The 26,299-nt window shown below is 32.9% G+C and overlaps 1 protein-coding gene across 7 annotated transcripts in view; it reads left to right on the top strand.

Moving 5' to 3' along the window:
- Positions 1 to 26,299, top strand: part of Rfx3 (regulatory factor X, 3 (influences HLA class II expression)) — a 274,694-nt gene that overhangs the window by 4,801 nt on the left and 243,594 nt on the right. The window contains exons 2-3 of one of the 7 annotated variants that reach the window (XM_013516357.1): positions 2,347 to 2,460; positions 7,514 to 7,683. The exons of 3 other annotated variants lie outside the window; for them this stretch is intronic. The gene's annotated coding sequence lies outside the window, so the exon portion shown is untranslated. Of the gene's footprint in view, positions 1 to 2,346; positions 2,461 to 6,747; positions 7,684 to 24,252; positions 24,415 to 26,299 lie in introns of those variants that run through there. 3 more of the 7 variants (XM_013516356.1, XM_013516358.1, XM_013516359.1) reach the window with 3 other exon arrangements.

Raw genomic sequence — 26,299 nt, 5'->3', positions numbered from 1 at the left:
ATGCTTATAGTAGTTATCAGGCCAATGAATCCGCAATAATAAGATAATATTAAATTTTTTATAGATAATTTAGTTCCTGTTTCCTGTTGTTAGAATAGTCTGGTTTGATTTTTAAATTTGGTTTGTTACCAGAAACATTTTAGAATCAGTTTTACGCTGTGCCAGGTACTTCTAAACGGAGAGTGGTATCTGTATCTGAATATTGTTCAGCAAGAGATTGTTTAAAGCTGTCGAGTCCAGCTGTTGGGGCTGCTTCTTACATCCTTGACTCTTTTCCTAGCACTCTGTCTTCTAAAAGCCAAATGCTGAAGCAGTGGCATCTTCCTCAAGCTTAGGAAGGTACAGGTCCATCCCACAAACTTTCTAATCATTGGTAATGGATATATCTGTACCATTATACCACATTCAATTACAATCAACCAATTTCAATATTTTTTTAAAAATAACATTATATGGTGTAGTAATTCTTGTGTTGGAATGCCTCAAAGAATCCAAAACATCAGTAGAGAGAAACAGTATTTTAAAATGCTGGTTTTGTGCTTGCTTTGGCAGCACATATACTAAAATGCTGGTTTTACTAAAATAGATTAGGCATTTTTCTTTAAAAATGTAGTCAGTCCTATAGTTTACCACTAATGTTTTAAAAGTATATTATATGGCAAGTTTTATTGATTAAAATTTGAAGTTTATATTTCCTATCAAATTACAGGGTGTACTTAATGAAATGAATCAGTTACAAAACTGAATTGTATTTAGCATATCAATAAATAGGTGGCATAACTGTATTATAGGCTAAGAGCATAGGCTTTGGAGTCAGATTTCAGATAATCTTATTAGGAACATGAACCTTGAGCAAATTGTTTGCCTTCACTTACCCTCAGTTTTCTCATTTGAAAAAGGGTCAGTACAACGGTATCTCGGTATCTCATTTGCTGGGTTAAATGATGATTAAAAAGCATTTATGTGATGTGCTTTGGTCTGTATTTATCTTAGAATATATGCTTAGTACCGGTTGGCTATTGTTATTATGAAATACTGGGAAGATATTCTAATCTTTTTACCATCCAAGAATTATTTTTAATATGCTCCTCTGACTACCTCTATTCCAATGAGTCTGAAATTCTGAAATACTACCCACTAACCTACAGTCATTAAATAACTATTCCCTTTCTTCCACTTTTAAAAAATCAGTCATGAAGCTATCAGTCAAAAGGCTGGAGTACTGTTTGATAGCCAGTCTTGTTACTTTCTGTAATTTAGAGAATGCTAGTCCAAAGTTATGTTTTATTTTTACTCTGCAGCCTTATCAGAATGGACTCTTTTTACTATTTCTGTACAGCTCTCTTGGTCTAGGGACTTCACAATAAGAACTAATGATGTAATATTTCATTATGTCTTACACTTTCCATTGTCCTTGATTTTTTCCTCAACAGTTATATAGCATGGTCCTCATAGTCCATGTCAGTATTCTGTTTATATTTTCTTCACATATTCTACATGAATTCGTTGAAGCATTTTGAGCTGTATTTATAAACATCATGTTAAATGTAGTCATTGCTATATAATAATGAGGAAAAATAGCATAGTCAGTTTAAAAAGAGTAGTTCATCAAGGAATTATACAATTTTATACTGCTTAGCATTACTATTTACTAAGGATAGGAAAATGTGTGAGGTCACCACTGGCAAACTTGAGAAATAAAGAATTCTGGAGTAATTTTTTAATCCCTATTTTGAGTGGAGAATAGTCTTGGAACATGATCTTAGTATAATATATAATATGAAATTACATTGGGAAAATATCATCTTTGGCTTTCTTTGGATGTTAAAAATGTTTAAAATAACATTTTTCAAGTTGGCTGTTATATTTAAAGTTGCTATTTGGTAATTTGCTGTATTTCTGGATTTTTTGAGCAATTTGATTAAGAAGGAAATATTTTTCTCATTTTAAAATGATTTAATAGACCTAGATGTTCTCAAACTGGAAATGTGATTTATGTATACCAGATGATAAACATATCTGATACTGTCATCTTTTTTCCTAAAGCATTGTATATTGTTGAAGCTTTTTACCCGCCCCTGTCCTTTTTTGTGCTCTTATCCTTCTCTGCTAATATGAGTTAGTTTGTTAAAGTGTTGACTTAATTATATGATCTCCTTTACAGTATTTTTATAGACTGTTAATCCAAGCATATAAATTAGACTCTCAGCTTAGCCATGTCCTTTGCTCCCTTTTGCCAATGAATTTGATCTATTTTTAAAGAACCTTTGAAAAAAAAACTAGGAATTGTAATTTACGTGGAAAGATTATGTCATTTGTAATCATCTGTTATTTTCTTCATTCCAGTCTGAATGCCCTGTTGAAAATACATAACCTTGTTTTACTAATGATGTTACCTGAGTGTAGATTTGATTCGTAAGTTTCCCTTCTTAGTCCTGGATATACATGGCTTCTGGTGAAGTAAGTACTTTAGCATTAATCTCAGGAACAAAAATGTATTTGCACAATCATATATATGTCTATTGCTGACTCTGAACTTCTGGATTCTTCTTTTTAACTTTTATTGAAAGTAGTAATACCTATTCAATACTGTTTGCCAAGTGCCTGGTCAGGGATTCCCAGAGGTTCCTGGTGTTTCCTGTTTAGGCAAAAAAGGATATAGGATAATTGGAGCCGAGCCAGGAACAATAAGAGAAGGAGGCAATTGGCCTGGAAAAGGGGAGGTGGGCATTAGTTAGTGAGAGGAGACAGATAAACTTAGAAGTGACAGAAGAGACAGACTAGAGTGAAAAAGAATTTCAAAAATGCCAGTGAAAGGAGGGTAAAAGGAGAAAACAAATTTACTCAGTTTGCTACTAACTATAAAACCTTAGGCTTTGCACTAAAACTGTGTAGGTCTCAGCTTCTCCTTCTGTAAAATGAAACAGTAAGGCAGTATGATATTCAAGGCCATTTACAACACTGATAGTCCGATTGCATGGCACTAAGAAAAGGGAACCATGCCAAAAACATGGAGCCAGAAATTGGTATTTGCTTTACCTATGGTCTCGCAGGCTACCATGTTGCTTGCCTGTTGTTTTTTCTGGTAAGAACATGATAGAAAGAAAACCTAGAGTCCAGTGGTCACTGAGTGACCGTACTGATGGCATAGTTTCAGAAGGTTCCACCATTTAAGTGGCTTCTTTAGAGAACAGTTGCCAAATGCCCTGATTTCTTCACCCACATAGGAATTAGCTGAGCCTCACAGCTTGAGCTTCTGCTGAAGCCAGATTCTCTGCTTCTGTGTGCCAGACAAGTATCTGACAGTTGGGGCTCCTGCTTGCTGCTCACTAATGAGATATTTAAAGGAGGGCATCAGTTCCTAACTATGTGGATAGGCAGTGGGGTGGGGGGGTGGGGAGGCAGAAGTAATAAAAATAATTTAGGTTTAGGGTTATTGGTTTCATTTTTAAAACATTTCATTCCACAGTTATTTAAAATTTTTTTTTTTGTACTGGGAATCAAACTCAGGACCTTGTGATTGTAGGCAGGTGCTTGTACTGCTGAACTATATCCTCAGCCCATCCAACTGGTTTTTGAAAAGATCTAGAATCTTGTCAGGGTTTGGGCAGATTCAAAGGACCTTTAGACTTCTTTGGGGCCTTGATCTGGAAGCATTGGCTTCGTCCATACTAGTATTCTCTGATATTTCTCTATTGGTAATAATTATTGCTTTTCTTTCTTTTTTTCTGAATATGGTTTTACTTGGATAACCATTCTTTTAATTCAGGTTTGGTAACAGAAAAATCATAACATTTTTTTGGTAAAAAAATCTGCATGCTCATAAATTCTACCTTAATGGTTCTTAGGATTTTTCAACAGGAATTGCTAAGAGAGAAGGATTTTGGCTTAAGTTTAGGAACAATCATGTATTCTTCTTTATCTCTTTTTACCAAATTAATAGGAGGAGTATAATTATTAGTTTTAAAAATTATTTTTGAGTGCTATTTTTGTGGATTATCATAAAAAAGTTTTTGATCTACATTCAGATTTGTATGTTTAAAAGCATTTTGTATATCTCAATATAAGTGTCATTCTTAAAGTATATCAGGCCCGCTTCATTTTTGATCAGTAGTTTATCTTAATGTGCAAAACAATTTTAGAAACTGTTTGCTTCTCAGTTAAGTTTCTTTCCTCTGTGCTTTAGTTGTGAAGGAATGGGAGAGATTGCTGGAGAGCAGCAGGAAAAAGCAGACACATTTGGAAATCATACCCTGTTTCTGTTGCTAGATATCAGTGCCTTACATGTTCTCCCAAGTTTATTTTCCTGGACTATGAAGTTTTTGTGGGGGTGGGAGTTGAGGAGGGGGTGATTGCGGAGGCAGGACATAGAAGTGGTTTCAGGTTATCCACTATCCAGCTCTCTTTTCTCTTCTGCTGCAGTATTACAGCACATAGCACTTGTGCTTTCATGAAGATAGCTATTTTATTACTTTAATAAAATGTTTTTAATCTATTTTATTAAATTACTACTTTTGTCCTAAAGACTGAGTATATCTGTGCTTAATGACTCCTTTGCTCCTAAAGAGTAAATATATCTATGTATGTCTATTCATTAGTACATTAGTGGATACAAAATAATAGCTTCTTTTAAGGGGCTTGTATTGTGATGTAGTTATACACAGTTTTAGAAAGTTAGGGGCAAAATAAAGGAAAAGTGAGAAAACCTAGTTCATGAATTATTGATCCCTTAAATCTACCTCTTTACATTTTGCTTTGGGTACATGGTTTTGTGAATATTTTTTGGCACCAAAACCTAGATTTTTCCTTTGCTACTATTTATGCTGATATTTTGAAGAACCAAAGAGAGTATAATTTATAACATAAGGCTTGTATTGATTGGCTTCTGATTATGTGTGGTGGCACTCTTAGACATGAGTTTTGGTGAAGTGTCAATCGAAGAGTCATTGATAAAAAGTACAAATAAGTATTATACTAGTAATCTGGAAATCACCTTTACAATGTTAAATGTACAACATGTGCTTCACTGTGCTATGATGAAGTGCCAATATGAAAAATTAATACATAGAAATGAGATAAACTTAGATTCTTTATTTTACATGATTATATTGCATGATTCTCATTTCAAAATGCTTTGTTGAAAAAGTAACTTCATATTTTTAAGGTGTTGGTTAAAGATAGAATTTAGCTTAGGTACTGTTTTATATGTTCATATATGTACACCTTTAGAAAGTCATATTAATGTACATTTTGCTTGATACTGTAGAAATATTATCAGTACTGTTATTTGCTTCCTGATTTTTGCATTGCACATATATTGGAATAAGAAACATTTATATTGCCTACTTAGTGCTATTTTTGTGAGGCAAAGAAAATTACAGGACATGTTTAATTTTGAATGAACTGAGTGTGATCTTAGAAACAATTTAGTGGCTCACATTATGTGATGATTTTTCTAGGCCACTTTTAGTTAATAAAGACCGTTAATGCTGAAGTCAAATTAAATTATAGTTAAAGACAAAAAATGTAGTTCTTCTCCTTAAAATAGGTTAAGATATTATGCTGCTGGATCAACATTTGATCTTTTTCTTTATTTTTAGTTTTTTTTTTTTTGTTTGTTTTTTTGTTTTTCTCCGGTACCGGGAACCAAACTCACGACCTTGCGCTTGCCAGGCAGGCGCTTTTGCCGCTGAGCTAAATCCCCAGCCCCTATTTCTTTATTTTTAAAGGTGTGCTGAGTTTTGAAATTTAAAACCTTTTAAATAATAGCAAATGAGTAGAGCTGCATGATAGATGTGGATCTGTATTTCAGCATAGGTTTGAGAGCCAATGGCTTGGAATGAGGTGGAACTTTTAAAGTGTTTAAACTTGGAAAGAGGTATTTTAATATTTTTATTGGGTTATGTTTGTTTGGGCATTTTGGGGGCTTGACAAAAATACAGCTGAGGTGAAGGTTGAGTATTTCACTTACCTTCAGTCCTGTTGCTCTGGAAAAACTTGGAAGGAGTAATTTCACTGTTGTATGATATAACCCTTTCTATTAAATTGTAGTTTTCTTCATTTGCATTGCTATTTGGAATTTCCCAAATACACATTACATGTGAACCTCGGAAGTTCAATTTACATTTTGGTTTACAAACTTTAGAAAGAATGCCAAGAGATGGCACCTCTTGCCCCGAACAACACCTTAATCTAAATGACTGAGGTGACAGTGAGGGTAAATGAGAGCAGGGGCATAAAGTTAGAAACATAAGAATATGAATAGTGGGCCAGGGATATAGCTCAGTGGCAAAGCCCCTGCCTGGCAAGTGCAAGGTCATGAGTTCAAGTCCTGGTACCAAAAAAAAAAATATGAATAGTGGCTGGTACAGTGTAAAGAAAGAGAGTCATTTCAGAACTATAAATGAATCTCACTTTGCATATTCAGCATATCTGTTAATACTTTCACTATTACTATTGCTTACTTCCTAGTATTTGGTTTGAAAACATTCTAGTGGAGACCTAAGCAATAACTGGTTATATCACACTGAGCTTTTAGATTTATATGATCATCCTTTGCATTTAGTTTTGAATGAGTAATTAGAGGATTTATATCATTGTGTTTAATGTCAATACTATTTTGGTTAATTTAGGAATACTGAAATGGCTTAATTTGCTTTTTTTTTTTTTTTTTCTTCAGTACTAGGGATTGAACTCTGGGCCTTTGGGCTGAGCTACATCTTCAGCTCAAAAAACATTTTTTTCTAAAATTTCTGAGACAGGGAGAAAAGAAATGAGGTGTTCATTACAGTATTGCATTTCCTAAACTTTATGGATATATTTCTAAAGATTTGAGATTGTAGAAGGCTACAATAATGATATTTGAGAATCTATAAGAATTAAAAATAAGGGTAAATGTACTAATAAAATCTGATTGGAAAAAAATAAGAACAAGGGATACTAAAAAATAGAGGTGGATGAAATTAGTAGAAAATTTAGAATTTAAAAATACAGGAAGATGGATTAATCAGTGTGTGAATGGTGAAATAATTTCTTTAATAAACAATTTTTTAAACCTTCCAGTGATTTTAGCTAAGGAAAAGATCACACAATTTTTTATGGCACTACATTAGATTTTTTTTGTAATATTTGTAATAAGGCTCTGGGATCTTTGGTTTGTATTTTCTGAACATATTACTAGATGGTATATATAGATCAGAAAATGAATTGGGATACTGCACAGGGTCTTGTTATCAGTTATCACAAAATAATACAGTATTAATATACAAAATAGACATAATTAATATATTCATTTGGGATATTTGATTTGCTTAGCTGATATCTGAAGGATTTTACATTTGGGAAGCCAATGGATAGTGGAATTTTAGGAACAAATTCAATGTAGACTGGAAACAATGCTTGCATTATGTTTAGTACAAAATATGTAAAGGTGATTGATTTTGATATTGTATCCTCTCAGTACTGTATTAAAGTTTAAAATTATTATCACTTCCTGGTCATGTCTTTTGTTCAGCAATCCAGGCTCCTCTATTTCAAATCTGACTTATTCAAAAAAGGAACAAGCAGAAGGACAAGAACAGAAACCTATGTCTACAGGATGTTAAAAAAAAAAAAACAAAAAAAAACTGGAGTATAATTCACAGGTTAAATGGAATTAATCTTTTGTCTGTCTTTTGTTTGTAGGTAAGTTTGGGTAAATAGTTAAGAGCTATTGTAAGTTGCGAATGAGAATCAACTTTCTTCTGGAATATTCCTTCAGTTAGCTATTCAATTAGTGGGGCATATTCTAAGTTTATAATAAGAAAGGAAGAGATATCCAAGAACTAATGCACTAACAATTTATGATATCATTCAAACCAATGTAATAGTTTTGAATTTAGTATCTTTGGAGAGTTTCCCTTAGTTTTTTATTTGACTGAGGCCAGATAGGTAAGACAGAACTTATTTTTTAATAACAAAAGACACCCCCATTATTCATGTTGGCAGTGAGCTAATATGTTTTCCAAATAATCGTTAATGGCATTTGAATAACATAAAATGTGGACCTAAATTTCTATTGAAAAGCTGTTTCCATCTTGTTTTAATCTAATTAAATAAGACATAGTAAGTATGTTACATTAAATAAGAATCATGTTTTTCATTTGTGTAGCAACTTTATTTGCTAAACTTCTGATCCTAGGGGTTCATTGGAAATGTGTATGACTTCGCAAGATATTTTGCAGCAGTCTTTTAAAATATTTCTGTTGTAGTGTAACTACTCCGACTGAATAATAAAATGACAGAAAATAACCAAGGCTATGCTCTAATTAAATGATCTTATCCCAAAACAACCATTTTTTTTCCTCAAAGGGTTACTTTTAATTTTTTTTGCTGTTAGAAAATATCTATGTTAAATGATCTTGTGATTAGTTTTCATGCTTTCCAGAAGTAAATACAAGAGATAACGTTGAAGAAAACACCAATATAAAGTTTAATGAGCCAAACAGTGCTTGAAGAAAACATAAGTACAACCCTGCAAAATAAAAGATCATGGAATATATGTTAATTTCAGTAATATTTATAGAAGATTTTGTTAGGAACTTAATGCAGTATCAATTTAACCATTATTTGTATTAACTTTTTCTGTGTTTTCTTAACTTATTCTTAAAACTAAAATTATATTTGGCCTTTTAAATTTTACATTCCATATAATATTTTCTGTATTTTTGGTGCTATATGCTTAAATTCATGTGTATAGGAAAGCTTCATCTGAGTACTGACCTGTATCTTAGAATATGTTCCTGTTTGCGTAGCATCGAAGCTTTTGGGTCTGGCATCTTCATCCCTGTGTCTTTCTTCTGTAAGTTCTCAGTTTCAGCCTTTCTTCCTGTTTAGGCTTGACTATTCCGCTACTGTTTTCCTTTGCCCCTTTAGCTATTCCTGGCCCAGCACCGTCAACCCAAACAGGCAGCCAGAGAGTTACAGTAGAGATTAGCATTGAACATGTCTATCACTAGAGTTACACATACTTTCAAATGGCACAAGTATTCTTGTCTTATAGCTAGTGTAAAACTTTTCTTAAAGGCAAACAATGCAAATGTGCTTCCTTTAATACTCATTATTTCATCTATAATTTTGATCTCCAAATTTTTCTAGAGAAAGTACATTAAAGTTTTATAATTCTGCACTCAAAGTTTGAATAAATATTTTAAAATTATTTTCAACTAATTTTTGGTGCATATATCATTTAACTGTTCTGTTTTAGAATGATATAGGAGGAATAAAATTTTAAAATACTTTCCAAAACCATAAGTAGGCCTTATGTTAAGGGAATACATTATACTTGGTATATTTTTATTTTTAATGTAAACAGTTTTTAGCCCTGTATTGCTGTATGTTAGTGATATATGTCATAATCAGTGTTTCAGTGTGGATATTCTAAGGACTCGCATGTACTTATTTCTTTTGTATGCGTGTTGGGAATTGAACTCAGCACTCTACCAATTCTACCAATCCCTCTCATTTCTTTATGTAGAGAGTAATTCTTATGACTATGGCAGTTGTAAAAATTCACTTACTTTTAAAAATGGAAACATTTGTTCCTGTAGTTCACTCTCTTGTGGAACAAAAGTGAAATACTGGCAGCTGGTACAGGTGGCACAAGCTGAGACTTGCCTGGCTGCCTTTTAAAGGTGCTGCAGCATTGCTAAGTAGGAGTGCCCCAACAGAATGAGTACGTGAATGGACTGTCCTTCATTCCTTAGCAACTAGGAGCAGTAACAATAACCATGCTATTGTATGACATTTTATTTTCTTAACCTGAGCTTTTGGAAGGTTACATTGTTTACTGATTCATAGTACTATGAAGCTGTGACAGGAATAAGTAATTATGTATTAAGCTTTCTCGTGTGTGTGTGTGTGTGTGTGTGTGTGTGTGTGTGTGTGTGTGTTGGAAGTAAACCCAGTGAGCTCAGGTTTAAACTTAGTTTTGGTATTCTTTCTATGATAAAGGTGAACTGCTTGAGTGCTAATGCTGTTAATTATTTGAAACAGTTTGTATGTGAGACACACAGATAATGACAGTTGAATTTGCCAGCGTAACCTGATGCTTTCTGCAGTATTATTTGTGGTGCCAAATCTGAAAAGATATATTTGTTTAAAACAGGAGTAAGTTTCCTATGGGGGAAACCATTTGTCATTTGCCCTTAACAAGGTAAATCCCCACGGACAAACCTTCTTGTAAGACTGTTCCCATTGGATTTATCCTCACCTTCAATAAAAATGGAGATATGATAAACAATGGCATGATGAAATATTAGTTAGCTCTTACACTTTTGCCTAGAAGTTATTTTTATTTATTAGCTTATCCTGTCTGTCTCTCTCTCTCTCTCAGTCTCTGTCTCTTGTCTCTCTGTCTCTCTCTCTCTCCTTGTCTCACTCTTGCACTCTGACGTGTGTATTGGAGATTGAACTCAGGGCTTCACACATGGTAGGCAAGTGAGTTACCACAGTTACATGCCCAGCTCTTTTTATTTTGAGACAGGGTCTTGTTAAATTGTCCAGGCTGGCCTTAAACTCACAATCTCATGGCTCAGCGTTCTGAGTAGCTGGATTTCTAGGCGTGTACCATCACACCTGCTCATTATTCTTACTCTTTATGAGTTTTAAAAAATGTAATACTACTATTTTATATGAATTAGTAGACTCAAAATATAATGTTTTACATTGCTTTTGCTTTCTGTTAATAAATTTTTGGGTTGGGGAAGGCATCCATATGATTGAAATTTAACTCTGTTTCTGATGTGCTGATATACATACTGTCCCTTTCTAGTTGTGGCAGGCTGTAAGAATTCTAACTGCTGCTTACCAGGGGAGAAATATGGGGGTATTATGAAAACTTTGCTTTTAGGGGGCTATTTGACTACTCCGGACTACTTGTGGTTTTCTTTTTGCTACCTAACTTCATTATACCCTCTGAGATGTTAAAAGTCCAGGATCAGTTCTTCCAGGTGTACGCGGAGGTAACTGCTGATATAAGAATGGAATTACTACAGTAATCAGATCTCTGGTTATATTTGTGACATTTCAGCTAGAGTTGTACTATAAAAAGGTCATATTATCTGATTTGATATGTACTACAGAGACTTTATCCTGAAATTTTTTGTTTTTATAGGGAGCTATTGTTCATAAATCCATGTAACCTTTTTATTTTTATTTTTATTTTTTTAGGAAATTAGGGTATTATAGATTAACATTGATACAAACCTAGGTAGGAGTAGCATGATGCAAAGAGCAGAAATTGTGAAGCAAGGAAAAAATTTGACTATATACAAAACACTAACTTCTATGGAAAGTCTCATAAGTAAAGCTAAAAGATAAACTGAAAAATGCTTGTATCAGATAACCAAAGCAAAAACTTCCACATATATTAAATGATGTTATGGATAAGTGAGAAAATTCTAGAACTATCTCAGAAAATAAAAATGGCAAAAGACATAAGCAAGTTTTAAAAGAAATAAATTAAATAGACTTAGCACTAGTCATAGTAGTGAGAAGTTGGGAACACGTGGAATAATCAGTAATAGGCAGCCAACTGAAATAAATTATGGTATATGTCTCTATACCTACCCAAGCCTCTTTTTAATAAGTGCATTTTCATTTTGTGCCATTTCTGAAGGTACTGAGTTTGCTAAATTTACTAGCACTTGTGAAGTCATTTTTAACTTTCCAGACTCAGGGAGGTGTCCTTTAGTTTCTATAACAAGTTTAAGTATACATGATCATTTTCACTTTTTATATTCATTCTTTTGTTGAGCAAGCTCTGGCACATACTACATGGGCCAAGAAGGGAACTGTGGTAGAAGGCACAGCAATGATGGAAACTGATTAAGACTGCTCTTGAGGAGCTCATGTTCAGACAGTTGGGGATGAAAGAAGAAAAATAAATGCATATGTATTATAATATTGTTATAAATGCTATGGAGGAGTAAAAGGGTCGAGAAGCTAGGTGATAGGAGTGGATAAAGTTACAGTTTTAAATAGGGTGATTTAAAATATTGAGAGGACAATATTTGAACAGACATGAAGGAGGTAAGTTTTTGTATATTCAGGTAGAATACTGATGCTTTTGATGGCTAGCATTCCTTCTATAATAGAAAATCCTAATTTTTTCCAGCTGTCCTTACATAGCAGTTTTCTTTATTCTTTGCCCACTTTGGTCATTTTAATATGCCTTTTTCTGAATATATATATATATAGAGTGTGTGTATGTGTGTATGTGTGTGTTTGTATGTGTTTTGTGATGTGTATTGACAAGATCCATGATTTTCTTTAAGGAAACAAGCAGATTGAGAGACTTTCAAAATTAAATCCTTCAAGTCCACACTACTGATTTGAAGTTGGAGGTTCTTCTGAAAGTTATAACTGTTGTTAAAATGTAATCCTAAAAAATGAGCAGGATAATTTATACATGAAGTATTAGCACAAAGTTAATTAATTGGCAAGTAAAAATTAGAATCAGTCAGACTGCAATTTGATTGTTTATACTCTCAGTGTGCTTATGGCTAGTTTAAATTGGAGATGGAATCTTTGCATGTGATAACTTCTATGATAAAATTGCTCTTCCACATCTCATAAGATGTGAAATTAGAATCATTGTTTATATTGCACAGATATCATTATGTAGTCAACTTGAATCACAATTGATGACTTAAAACTTATTTAAAAAATTTTGTATATGTAGAAAGACACAAATGAAGAGTTAGATAAATAAAAGTTGCTAATGGAGGCATATTATATTGAATTATTATTTTGACAAATACATTGTCATAGTAATATTGTTAGAATGTTATTCAGTATGCTAATGTCAAAAGCATATTTTCCATTTTAATTATTGTCAAGTATTCAGCATTATTTGCCCATGGTGTGCTGTGAAATGCAGAGTTTCACATTTGAAGCTATTTTACTGTATTGGAAAACTTCAGAAGTGAGGCAAATATAATTAATATAAAATGTATGTTATATATTTAAGTTAGAGAAGTAGAAATTTCTGTTGAACTATAAAGAATACACTACTTTTTTTCTGTTTGAACTTTCATAACCATACATACAGCACTAATTTTTAATCTTGGTTTCCATGGGTAAAGGCCTGTTGAATGATTATACTTGCAAATTTGCCCAGACATTTGTGTCCAAAGTGAGTCAGCTGTGCACACATTTTAGCCACCTGTGGACCAGAGTCTCTTGGACATACGTACCTTGCTTTTTCAGATGTTAAATAAATAATTAATGAAAGAAGCCAAATTCAGTATCACTAATCTATACTATAATCGTGCTTGTGACAAAAATGTGAGTTATGAGACTTTGGAGAGTATTGAGTTTATTCTCTTGTTTTTTTCCCCTTTTTTGTAAGGACAAATTTAAGCACACTGCAGCAACAAGCAATTTGATGAAATAATGAAATTCCCGTCTACACATTAATCTGCTTTCATAGTTAACAACTCATGGTTAATCTTGTTTCAGACATAACTCTTTACCCCTCACTTACCTGTTTATTGCAGTATTCCTTTCACATTTTACCTTCACCACAGCTGATCAGGGTTAGCACTCAGATTTTTAGTGTGTTGCTTTGTGTTGCGTGTTGTGTTATCTCTCCTGAGGATGGAGAATGAGTGAAAAAGAATCGTGAAATAAAAAGTTGTTAGTTTCTCCCAGCCAAGTACAGACCAGGCCTGAGCCTGCTCAGCTTTTGAGATCAGACGAGATCTGGTGTGTTCAGGGTGGTGTGGCCCAAGACTAAAAATTTAGTTTCTTATCCAAGTAGCAGATAGTTGTTAACATGTTGAATTGTGCAGCTTTCATTCTTCAAGTCTCACATTGTGATTTGAATTAAATACAATTTTTCAAATTTAGTATAGAAAGGTTATTAGTATTCACTGAGAAAGACACATTTACCTCTTTATTAAGGTGGCTTTTGTATTTTCTGAAGATTTTTTTGTGTATTTTTCTTTCACTGAAATTGTGAATAGGTATTTGAGTTTTTTGGCATTTGTAATGTATTGTAAACTGAAAATATTCCTTGCGTTTATAGGATGCACTTCAAGATGGCTTTTGGGTTTCTTCAATTTTGCATTTCAAAAGTCTATTGATCAATATCTTTTTCAAGCTTTTAAATGTATAAAAATGAGTAGTAGTTAAAAAGTGAAAGTGGTTTTTATTTCAGAAACTTCAAAATAACATTTTAATTGAGATTGCATTTTATATCATTTATTTTATAAATTTTGTTATTAAGAACTGTTCATCAACCTCCTATTTGACCTTTGCTAGTAAAGTTATTAAAACAACTTGAAACAAAATAAGGAAGTGTTCTCAGGAGAAACATATTTATAGCCTTCATAATGATTTTTTTTCTTTTCATAGTTGGTAAGATACAATTAGTAGTTAAAGAAGTTGGTACAAGTCATTGGTTACCAACCCTAATCACGTGATACTATATTTCAAAAAGCCTGTAATTCTTACTAAAAGTTAGGAAATTAAAAAGTAATCAGAACTCAGTTCTATTTAGAAACACTTATTGAAGATCTTTGATTTCAAAGTAGTTTCTTTGTTTCATTTTGGAAGATGGGTATGTGGAAAAGGGTATTGTAAATGGAAGAAAACTGGAATTTGCAAAGAGGCATAATTGTGTTGAACACATTATCCTTTGTAGCTATATAGTCTGTGGTTTCTTTTAAGGACTCCACATTTTGTAATTATATAATAGCTTTGTATCTTTGAAGTGTCAAGAACCAAATGAACAGTAGACGGCATTTTCCAACAGTGATTCCAATATGGGATATCTACACTCACTGGTTTAATTTTTACCCCTGTCTTTCTAGTTAGCATTACCTGGCAAGATCCTAAGTGTTAATGTAACCAGCTTAGAACTTTCTTTCAGATAAGATGTTTCTTGATCAGATTAAAATTATTTAATGCATTTCACTAATAATTAAATAAACAAGTATTAAGCTGCTTCAGAAGTGAATACATTTACCTAATACATGCCTTAATACATTTACAAATAAGACAAGTTGGTTCTGACTTCATAACTTTTGTTGACCATTCTGTGTATGTGTATGTTTATTCAGTCTTGTGTGAGGAAAAAATAAAACATAACAACTAAAAAAAGATTTTTATATATTAGGCTCTGCAGCTTTAGACTTAATTTAAAATTCTCATCCTATATGAGAAATGGAAGGTATTCAGATGTCTTTGTAAAATTAAGTGGCTTCTGTAACTTACTAGTTACTTGGTTTTTACATTGTAAGTTGAAGACATCACTGAATCTTTTAAAACAAATTTTTCTAAATTGTTGGACATTAAGAAATAAGGGTGGTTCAATGAATATGAAAGTATTGTATGTAAGTTTTCATATTTGTGTTTTCTTTTTCCTTTGGATCTGTAAAATGAATCCTGGTGTTTCTTTCTGCAGCTCCTCTCAGTTCTCTAACATATTCTTACCTCTTACAATTTTTTCTGCTCCCCTTCCTCCTGTTTGCTCTCTTCTGCTGTGCTTCACTTTACTTAGAGGCTGTTGTCAGTCTAAACCTTTTTAGCTAACCCATTCTCTTCTTGCTTTAGCCTGTGTTCTTTGGTTAGATGTTGCTTTTGCATCGCTCAGCCTGCTTTCATTCTTATGTATTACTGGACTCTGTTGTCTTTCAGTTTTGGATAGTTGTTTCACTTCTGTATGTTGCTTTTGGGTACTTTTAGCTTCCTCTGGTGTATACTGGGAGAAGTAAAAGCAATCATTGACGGATAGATAACCATGGCTCTTTAAAAAAGTAAAAGTAGTACAGTTGGCAGATTATTTCCAGAGTTATTAGGTAGAAGAGCTAAAGGTTGCCATGAATATGGAGAATGTGATATATTTTTTTAAAGTTTACTTTTAACTTGCAAAATTGCAGGCAATGTTAATACAGCCAAAATATCTTCAGCAAGCTGAGCAGATTTTCATAGTTAGCTAATTATTGTTAAACCTCTTATTTTTATTTTCCTGTGTGATCTTCTGCATTTTATGGTACAGTAGCTTTATCTTTTCCTTCAATTTATGAAAAAGGCCCATCATTACAATCAAAAAAATGAACACAGTTTCTTTTTTAAAAGGAATTAGTAGTCCTCCCTTAACCTCTGCCACTTTTCAAATTACTTGGCACAATTTGATTTGGGTTATTTTATTAATAGGCTCTATGCTTTTCTTTTCATTTACATTCAGCTGATGCTGTCTAATTGTAGTGAGTTTATATGACTGACTTTTTAATGTTAATCTTTAAAATTAGAGAATAGGCATTTGATAGGCTAGAACAGACTTTAGAATAAATATAAAACCATTGAACAAATTGGATTAACACAAAAATCAATTTTTATAATAAATTTAGAATTTACTTGTTCAGTAATTTTATTTTCTCTAACTTCATCATAACTTTTGGGTCCTAAATTTAGTTTTCAATTATTAGAGTTTATATAAATACAGTAGTTTTTAAAAAAAATCCCAGTTGGTGGTACTTAGTCCATGCTTTTTTCTCCCCTGAAACTTGCCCAGTTCATTTCAATCCTTATAACCTTTTAGGGGGCTGTATTGAAATAAAAACTAGGGGATGGGAGGTGGTATAATTAAAATGTAGATCATAATCTGCTCTTTGTTTTACCAAATTAGTTAGGGATTCTGAGGATACATTTGGAATATTTGTGTATGTTTAGCATTTTGTCCCTTTGTTAGAAATCTCTCAGTGTGACTTGTTTTTATTAGGATGTGTCTTGAATTGTGGGCCAATCACTCTTGAGACGTATTAAGCCCTTTAAACACACTGGTCAGCCCCATAGAGGGAAACCTACAGGTTTATTAGCACTCCTTAGCCTGAAAGCACAGCATACCCTTTTAGGTTGCACAGCAACAGACTCCTAGCAACCATAATAGATTGAATTTCTAAGACTGACCAGGCCGGATGTAATAATAAAGCAAGAGGTACAAACAGTTGTCATGGTTTTCTTTTCACAATAAGCTAGTTTGATTTAGAGAAGCTTAGCTTTTAAAAAGTGGGCAAACGTTTTATAAAACTACTACTGTTTGTGCATAGGTGTTCTGGTATATTCAACAATACTATAACAAATTTAAAAAAACCACTGGTTAATAATATGCTGAAAATAAAACACAAAGTTAAAAGGATTATCATCTAAAGATGTTTTTAGGGGAGTATTTTTAAAATAGTTTATCATAAACTTGAAATTGGAGTGTAACAAAATAATCAAATTATGCCTAAAATAAGGAAGTTGTGTCTGTCTTTTCTTTAAGATCCTCTATTTTTGTTTTGTAGCAACTCCTTGTAGTTTTATGTATGTGGTTTTGGTAGGTGTTTATATAAAACTGATGACTATAAAAGAAAAAATTGATCCAAGAAAACAGGCCATTTTAAATTGATATAAATGTTTTTTAAATTATAAACTAATAAGCAATGGAACAGAATTTAATAAAGAAGGAAGAATAAAGTGACAAAATGTACAGTCTTTCACAGTGACAGTAAAAATATTGTGATATTTCTAAAGGTATAATATTGTGCTATAACTTTGTCAGCATTTTTCGTTTGTATCTTGTAGAATGTGTTTACTCTTGTAGCTCTGACAAGGAAATTAATTCAGATACATTCACAGCCTGAAATGGGATGCTTCTGTCAAAAGAAACAGATCCTCATATAGCTATTGGAGTTGGGAGTGGAACTACAGCCTTTGACAGGAGTAAGCTGTAAATATACACACGTAGTAATACCCTTGATTTGTTCATCTTTTGTGTTAGCATTTGGAAGAGATTGTTAAAATGGCAGTTATAGTAAAGGCTGGCAATTATAGTAAAGAGCAGAAATTAGATATTTGTGACCTATTATATTTCATTAAAAGACTTCCTTTTCAAATGGCACTGCTTACTCTGATTACTTGACAGCTGCCCTAAACAGATTAGAAAATACACAGCTTCAGCTAAAGGTAAAACCAACCTCTTAGGCAAGCTCATGGCCTAGAACAAGAAAAAGTATAGTATAAGCTGTCTTTAAAAAAAAAAAAAAATTGCTGTAGGTAGAGATGTTTACCTGCGACTAAATGGAATTCTCCTTCACATGCATATAATGGCCTATAAATGGCGGCATTTTCCCCATTGAGATATTTTAATACACACCCATCTAGTATCACACTACCTTCCTACTAGGGGATTTATTATGAGGTGGCATAGATCTAGAGATCGGGTGACCTCAATAAAGAAGCTTTTCCCCTAAGTGATGAGTTACTCTTCCTGTTCAATGTAAATACTACCTTTACTGAGTATAAGTCAAACCTTTGGAAGTTTTACAATCAGGTAATTAATTTCTGAAAAACTATTAATGGTCTTTATCCCCTAATAGTCTAATAATAGAGCTACAGTAATTATAATGCTTGACATTTAGGCCTGACTTTCACCACACTGAATTGCTTGCTTATCTAGAGAAAAATTTGTTCTATGGCTCTAGTTGCCTACAATCGTATTTTTTTTTTGCTTTGTTACATAGTGACTTATGTAGTAACTGTATAACACAGTTCTTTATTATAGTTTAACCTTAAGTAGTAGTCTGATGTGATATACATTGTAACAATTCATAGCTTTTTCCCTATCTTCTATATTATGAGGTAAACTGTAAATTAGTAAGTATCAAATAACAGCTCACTTTTTTTGTATTTGCTTTTCTATAGACTTTATTTTTAAAATTCGGTTGTTTTAGAGTACAAAAAAATTGAGTGGAAGGTGGAGAGGTTTCTTATATCCCTTACCCCTACATATGACCTGTGTATCAACATGCTCCCCAGATCGGTAATTTATTTAAATTGGTGAATTTACCTTGAAACATCATTATTACTCAGAATTCACAATTTGCATTTGAGTTCAGCCTTAATGTTGTACATTCTATGTTTAGAGAAATATGCAACGATATGTATTTGTCATTAGAATATCATATATAGAATTCTTTGCCCTAAAAATCATTTTGGTTTGCTATTCTTTTCCTATCTCTGTAGATTTTTCTTTGCGGACTGTTGTTATATTGGAAGTATATAGTTTTCAGAATGGCTTCTTCCAGTTAGTAGTGTGTGTTCAGTTTTCCTTTCATGTTTTGAAAGTTTCTTTTCTTTAGGTGCTGCATAGTATTCCATTGCCTGAATCATAGTTTGTCTAGTCATCTACTGAAGGACATCTTGGTTACTTTCAAGCTTAGGCAGTTACTAATAAAGTTTCTGTAAACACCCACATACAGATTTTTATATAAATAAGTTTTTAAGTTCTTTCAATAAATACCAAGGAACACAGTTGCTGGATAATATGGTCAGAGTATATTTAGTTAATTCAAGGGAAACTGAGACAGGAAGATCACAAGTTTGAGACAGCCTGGGCAAATTAGTGACTTAGCAAGACACTGTCTCAAAATAAAATAAAAAAAGAAAAACAAACCAAAAATCAGAACCACAACAACAAAAAACCACTTTTCTTTTTTAAAGAAAGGCTAGAGATGTGTCCCAATGCAAATGTCCTAGGTTCAATCCCCAGTACCACATTAAAATTTAAAAAAAAGGAAAGAAATAGGGTTAGCTTGGTAAGAAGCTGCCATATTGTCTTCCAAAGTGGCTGTAACATTTTGCATTCCCATTAGTAATGGATGAGAGTTGTTGTTCCACCTTGTTGCCAACATTCAGTATTGTCAGTGTTCTGTATTTTGACCACTATAATAAATGTGCAGTTGTGTCTCATTCTTATATTTTCATTTTTCTAGTGGCATATAATGTGTAGCACTTTTGGAATGTTATTTCCATCGTTTTATTTTCTTTGGTGAGATATCTGTTAAGGTGTTTGATCCATTTTTAAACTATGTAGTTAAGTTTTTAACTTTAATTCTTAAAAAGTTCTTTGTACATTTTGGATAATATTTCTTTATCAGGTGTGCCTTGCAAACGTTTTCTCATAGCCTGTGGTGTGTCTTCTTATTCTCTTGATACTGTGTTTTACACAGCAGACGTTTCAATTTAATGAGCTTGGCTTATCAGTTATTCTTTCATGGATTATGTCTTTGGTGTCCTAAAGGATCATCACCCAGTGAAGGTCACCTAGGTTTTCTCCTATGTATCTTCTAGGAGTTTTGTGTTTTTGGACTTTACATTTAGGTTTGTGAGCCGTTTTGACTTCCTTTTTGTCGAGGGTGTAAAATGTATGTTTAGATTCTTTTTTCAGAATATAGAGTCCCCACTGTTCCAATACCATTGGCTAAAAAGACTGTCTTTCCTTACCTTTGCTCTTTGTCAGAGATCTGTTTCAGGCTCTTCTATTCTGTTTCGTTGATCTATATGTTTACTGTCTTGCTGGTGTTACACTGTTTGATTACTGTATATTTGTCTTGAAGTCAGTGTCGGTTCTTTGCTTTCGTTCTTCTCCTTCGCTAATTGAGTTGGTTGTCCTAAATCTATTGCCTCCACATATGCAGTTCACAGTCAGCTTGTTAGTAGCCAAAAAATAACTGAATCGGATTTTGCTTGAAAATGCATTGAATCTGTTGAATTTGGGAAAAACTTTTTGTCATCAAATCACACATCACTTATAAAGACACAAGAAGTATATGTTTAATAAAAAGCTGATTTATGGAAGATTACATCTCTCAACTAATCTTGAATAAAAATTTTTGTTAGGACTGTCAGTGTATTAATATAAAGTTTTTGTCATACTTGTATAGAACTGTAAAATTTTCATGAAGACCCAAACTGCTATGTGAGACATAGATACTCACAATTTACATTTTTAACTTAAAAATAAGTATCTGATGCGTGTTGTAAGACCATACTGGCTTGCAGAACTATTAGGAGAAAAAAATGATTCCTTGTCCTTTGAATAAGAAATATGAATTCAAATCATAGTTTTGTCATTTGACAGCTAATTATGCTTAAACAAGTTCCTTAACTGCTGTGGTCCCAGATTTCTTTTATGTAAAAATAGGGCTATTACCTACTCAGTAGGATTATAAAATGAAAGGTAAAGTGAAAGATGAAATGAGGTGAGTGTATGTAAAAGAATGTAGCATGCTATTCTAGAATTAACCACTCCAACTCTTAGTTAACATTGTCATTTTCATTTTTCTGGCTCAGTTCTTGTGTGGAGAATTTTACAGGAAGGGGTAGCACTTGAAAATAATAACATGTAACTGGATTTAATAAAAATAAAAAATGTTTTAAAAGATGCTATGTACTATATATTAAGTCTTGTTCAGTATTGATCAGTGGTTAGGAATTCTTTTGAGCAAACTTGTATAAAGTCACCCTTCTCATCCACAGATCGAAATCTTGGGGCTGGATAGTTAGAGATTTTAAAAGCAGGGAAGTATGCATAAACATGTATAATACCACCTACACAGAGGGCAGTATTTGAAGAGGAGAGCAAATTTATTTATTTAGTAAATGTATACAATGAAGCGTAGCCTCTTTTCAGATTTTTTTCCCATGTAAAAAAAAAATCTGTAACAGCAGAAGTGACTTTACTGCCCAGGTTTGTGTTGGCACCTGTCATTGTTAATATAAGAGAACTGAAAATGATTGTAGTTTCTTTTGAGAAAAAGTAAGGCAGCAATAGAGTCACAGAAGACTCTTGATTAACTTCGGAGCCTTTTGGGCTACCTCTTAAAAAATGTTTAACATGCTTATTGATTTTTTTAAATGGAGTTTAAATTTTAATATATTTTGTTGCTGAAGTGAACCTAAATGCATTTAATTTAGTGAGAAGAAAATAATTTGTAAAAGAATGGAAGTGGTTTGAAGTACAATAATAGTTTTAAAGTAGCTAATGGGATTAAACTGGTTTAGGCCTTGGGTATCCTGTTTCATTTCTTTGAGGAAAGTACTTTCAGCTCAGGCTTAAGGAAGAGAAACAGATACAAGATGCATGTAATGCCTCGATATTTTACAAGTGAGGAAAGTGCCGGGCTAAAGTGATACTTTCAGAGCCAGACGAAATAGCACTTAATATTATACAGATACTGTCTCAAGTAGAACCACTAGTTATTGCCCATAATTCTACACATTTTAAATTAATGAGTTTTTTCCTGAGCATAACATGTACTTACGCTGTTAAACTGTTTGATGACATTTTTAAAGAACCAAATATTGGCAAAATAGTTAATTCAGGAAGTTTGAATTTCAGAACTAGAATGTAATTGTTTTCTGATAGACACTTTTGATATCAGTGAATATGTAACTAACTTACCTTGTATACGATGTCTACTTGGAAAAATGTAGAACATAATTGTACCTTTTATGGTTAATTGAGTTTTATGTCCAGTTCAATGAAGATTTAGATATTAGCAACATAAATTTTCCTCACTGCATAGAATTTTTTCTACAAAAAATGGAGTTTTTTTTTACTTTGTAGTTAGCTTTCTTTTCTTGATATTCTTAGCATTTTGAGTGGTTGGGTTAAAATATATGTATGCATATACATTCATATACATATGTAAGCCTACACACCCACACATATATGAAATAGCAAGACTTTAATACAGTGCAAAGTTAGAATTTTTCATTTTGAGATCATTGGTAGGTAAGAAAAACTAATTGAATTACTGAGTTATTCCAAACTCCCAATTGGTAAGGTCTTTTTATAATAAAGTTTTTATGCAACATGGGATGGTTTTACTATAGTTACATATTTTAAAGTTACTTAATGAACAGCTGTGATGTTTCTTCACTTTTGTAATATATTGAATATGAGTATGTATAACTCATAGTGATGTTATGAAGCTTATGCTTACCAGTTTGAGATAGCCAAAGTTGGTCATGTCTTCTTACCTGAGGATCTAGGATGTCACATCATTAGCCTCCAAGTCATCATGCTGAGAATATTTATGCCGTGGAAATGAGTAGAAGGTATAAATCCTGCTTTTTGAGTGTGGGGAAGGAAGGGATAAAGGTTGCTTGTTGAACATTTGCTAGTATATGGGTGGATATAACACACAGAAACAAAGTTCTTTGGGGTTCTCAATCAATTTAAAATATGTAGAGTTTCCAGGAAGAAAACTATATTCTAAAACAACAACAACAAAAACAAACTGCTTTTTATTGCTGTACTGTGTAAACGTAACATCAGAATCTATCAATGTGTATGATCAAGACAGAATTTACAGCTAGGTACTTTATCTGTAGAGATACTTTACCTGTCTTTCTGATACTGCCTTTCAACAAAGTTAACTTCATAAAGTCACTTGAATTTAAAAGATATGTGCTATATTTTGTGGTTCTCATGCTAAGCATGTGGCTTAATTACATGTTGATTGATATATTAATAGGATATATAGAAATTTTAAAAATTCTGTACTTGAAGTGTTAGGGACATCTTCATGGAGAAGATATAGTGTGAGGTCAATCTTAAATGTTGTTTTGGAGTTACTCTGGCTGTTAGAAGGGGGTGTGCACATGACTGAGGTAGAAGGTATAGAGGTATATTTTGGTATAGAGTTTGGAACTTTTGGGGCCATATGAAGATGGAGTAGAAAAGAAAAGCTTTAGGATTTGGAAATTAACTGATTTGTAGTACATATTTTTAAAACAGCATCCAGTGTGAAAGTGAGAGTGGCACATTGGATTTACTAATCTGGCAAATCTGTGTAATATGAACAGGGATCTGAAGTCAGATGAACCTCCTAATCATCTGAAAGTATATATAAGAATTTGACCTTTTAATTCAGAAAACCCTAGGTTGGGATCCTGCTACTTCAGAGGTTTCAATTTATGGGTAAGATATAGGTAACAACTAGGGAGGCAGTATTGCAAAGGGGTGTGAAAGAGCCCAGCATAGGCTAGATCAGTGGTGGCAAACCTATGGTATGCTTCCTGCAATAGGCCGTTTATGTCATTGTAAGTTCTGAAGGATTTTCCATCACTGGATTATCATGCTAGGACTTACAGTGAGTGGTATTAAAAATGTGTTATTGAGTATTACTACAAATGCTGCTATTGTAATCATTGATTAGTGGGTGGAAATAGGATGTGGAAACCAAGCTTATCCTTAACATTAATAGGAATAAATATATGAATAGATGTATATTTAATTATAATTGTACATACTTGAGTGTTGCAAATCAGCTGAAAAACTTAAATAAAAAATATCTTTGCTTCCTAACTTGAGCAATACAGCTTTATGAGAAGGATGCCATGTAGAATTCTCAGGTTTTTCTGTTCTGTTCTAGAACATAGTGGCAAAGGGAGAATTGGCCCTTGTCCCTGCCCTGCATATTATTTCTTTCCCCCTATATCTGAGGATCTTTGGTACAGCATTTCCATATGCCCATCCACCAAGCAACCCTGTTCACCTCTTGTAAGCCATCCCTTGACAGCAACCTCTTGGACCTACAGGTGAGTATACCTGTGATCCCAGGGTGATAGCCCATTACTGTGCAATGTGGGGTATTTGGAATCTGCTGTGCTGAGGTAGAATTCAGAGGAGTTAGCATAGCCCTGGGGTGGGTAGACTTTCTGCAGCAGAAAGAGGTACCTGGCCAGAGGGTGATAGCACACTCTTGAAAGTGTAAGGCCCGGGACAGTGGCTCCTCTTCACCTACCCTCTGGGGGTTGCTGGAAGTGACCATGTCATACAGTTGACAAATCAGCAGGATGTTTTAATGTCATTTGTGAAGTATAATAAATGAGAAAGATGAAAGATCACTGAGTTCAGAACATTTCTTCAATCACTTAGAAAGGACAGTAAGTATTTGGGAGCAGATAGAAGGGAAGTAACTCTTTGGCTCACCATAATATCCTTCGACCTCTTAGTCACCATACCAGACATACCGTAGTGACACAATAAGGGTTGAAGGGCAAGAGAAAGATATTTTGAGTAATTTTACCAGATATAAAAAGAAAGTTATTGCAGAATATAGAGGATCAAGGAAAAATAAAGTATCATGGAGCCAATGTAGAACATTGGATATTAGGAAGAAGGCATCTTTCTACGTTTGGCATGGTAGTCTACAAACTCATTGGGTTAAGAAAGATACACTTCATTTCTGAATGTGTTATGCTCAACATAGCTGATCCTTTTAAAATGAATAATTGCATATTCTATAAGAGCAGGCTTTTCAGAAATTGAGTTTTAAGGTTAAAATGGGTGGCAAAACCAGGTTTGTGTTAGTGGATGGTAAAGTTGTTAGGAAAATTGCAGTATTTAAGAAATGAGAAATCCTAAGCAAATGTAATATCACAGTGAGATGGGGAACAGTGAACGATTTTTAAAGAGGAGTCATTGTTTTTTTGATCTGTTTGGAGAAGAGAAAATAGAAAACTGTAGATTAACCTGAATTTTCTAACTGGATGGTCACAAGTATATGTAGGGGAGAGTAGTTGGAGAAAAGAACTAGAGTTATAGAAGAAAATAGAATTACTTTTATAAACATTTAAATACAGGTTTGTATTTAAAAGTTGTTGGGAAATGTTGTTTACTCATTTACTGTATAATAATGAATATGTATAATAATGCTTCATGCCAGGAAATACACTGTATGTATTCATAGTGACAGTAAAGTAACAAGAAAATCTGACAATGGTATTAAAATTGTCAAGTTGTTTTTGAGAACTTGGGTGTGTTAATTAGTATAGATTATTTCATTTTTGCTGCATCTGATTTATAATCACTTAAACACATAACAAACAGATGTGGTTATTTTGGTGATCCTTGCTTTGTTCAGATAACCCCAAATAGTGTATGTGTATTTAGACTGTAGCCTGTTTATATATGCTCAGCTGTGCTTGTTTACTTTGTTATTTTTTAAGTTTAATGGGCCAATATAAAAATTTATGACAACTGTCACTTAATGTCACTTACAGTTTTAAGGAAAAAAAAGAAACCAAACAAAACTAAATCATGCTAAGCAGCTTTGTTGCTGTTTATAGTTGACTATCAGATATATTTTACTAAATTGATCTCTGATGTCATGGACCAAATTTAGGATAAGAAAAGGTATAAATAGAAATGAATGCATGTAAGTATATGTTTCTATGTTTTTGCCATCCTAAATTTACTTTTGTTAGCTAATAAAGTATATTAGTTTAAAAATAATCTTTTCTCATCTTTGCTTGTGTGACCCAAGGAAGTCTTCTCACTCTGTTGCTCTTTTGTTGTTTTTTTTTTTTATTTGGTACTAAGGATGGATCCAGGGAGAACTGAGATACATCCTTAGTTTATATATATATATATATATATATATATATATATATATATATATATATTTTTTTTTTTTTTTTT

This window comes from Chinchilla lanigera, unplaced genomic scaffold (assembly GCF_000276665.1).
Source record: "Chinchilla lanigera isolate Chin_1 unplaced genomic scaffold, ChiLan1.0 scaffold00033, whole genome shotgun sequence".
Classification (NCBI taxonomy): domain Eukaryota; kingdom Metazoa; phylum Chordata; class Mammalia; order Rodentia; family Chinchillidae; genus Chinchilla; species Chinchilla lanigera.
This window is presented reverse-complemented; position numbering and strand designations above follow the sequence as displayed.